Consider the following 1478-nt stretch of genomic DNA (forward strand, 5'->3'; position numbering starts at 1 on the left):
AATCCAGATGTCTGGGAAATTCTAGGCTAGACAGGCCTCTGTACTGAAGGATTTCTCAGATGTGTGTATTGTAACTTTGCAAGTGGAAGAGAGAGATTGCTGTGTGTACCAGATCTCCTTGGCCAAAGAATTCTTTTATTCCCATAGAACCAGTGAGATTTACTTGGGAAAATGCTGGAGCTGGGAGAATCTCTGAGTTCACTTTCAGAGTTTATCTTCCCCTTCTCCGTTCTGGCCTTTCTGTGACTTCTCTGTATTCTGTGTTGTTTTCCATGAGTCCCATTGTGTTCCATCAGCTTGGCTCCTAGTGATCATCTTCCCAGCACAAATAGAATAATCTGGTGTGCTTCACTTCTCTGAAGATCCAAACCCATCACAAATCGCCAAAATGTAGAAATTATATGGCTAAAAAAAACCAAGTAATACAGGTAAGTGTAAGAAAATGAAAATTTATCCTCATTCTCACCACTCATAAATAATTCTAAAAAAGCGCTTTTTCTCTTATCATTTTAAATTTATTTTTCAATTACAGTTGGCATACAATATTATATTAGTTTCAGGTTTACAACATAGCAATTAGACATTTATATACCTTACAAAGTGATCACGGTGGTAAGTCTAAGACCCACCTGACACCGTACATGATTATTACAATGTTATTGACTATGTTCCCTATGCTGTACTTTATACCTCCCGACTATTTTATAACTACCAGTTGGTACTTCTTAATCCCTTCACCTTTTTCATCCAGCCCCCTAACCACCCTCCCATCTGGAGACCATCAACTTATTTTCTGTATCTATGAGTCTGTTTCTGTTTTGTTCATTTATTTTGATTTTTAGATTCCACATGTAAATGAAATCATATGGTATTTGTCTTGCTCTGTCTGACTTATTTCACTTATCATAATACCCTCTAGGTCTATCCATGTCACCATAAATGGTAAGATTTCATTCTTTTTTATGGATTCCATATCTTGAGTATTATAAATAATGCTGCAATGAACATAGGGTACATATATCTTTTCAAATTAGTGTTTTAGATAAATATCCAGATAAATACCCAGAAGTGGAATTGCTGGATAATATGGTAGCTCAATTTTTAATTTTTTGAGGAGCTGCTATACTGTTTTCCATAGTGGCTGCACCAGTTTACAATTCCACCAATGGTGCCTGAGGATTCCCTTTTCTCCACATCCTTGCCAATATTGGTTATTTGTTGATTTAAGCATTGGTGATAGCTATTCTCACAAGTGTGCAGTGATATCTCATAGTTTTGATTTGTATTTCTGTGATGATTAGTGATGTTGAGCATATTTTCATATGTCTATTGGCCATCCGTATTTCCTCTTTGAAGAAATGTATATTCAGGCTCTCTCTCTCTCTCTCTCTTTTTTTTTATTTTTAGGCAAGGCAACCCTTGGTTGACCTCACAGATTGCAAGGAACCTGTCAGCATACAATCTCTTATTTATTTATT

The sequence above is a fragment of the Pteropus vampyrus genome, unplaced genomic scaffold (genome assembly GCF_000151845.1).
Source record: "Pteropus vampyrus isolate Shadow unplaced genomic scaffold, Pvam_2.0 Scaffold479, whole genome shotgun sequence".
NCBI classification, from domain to species: Eukaryota; Metazoa; Chordata; class Mammalia; order Chiroptera; family Pteropodidae; genus Pteropus; species Pteropus vampyrus.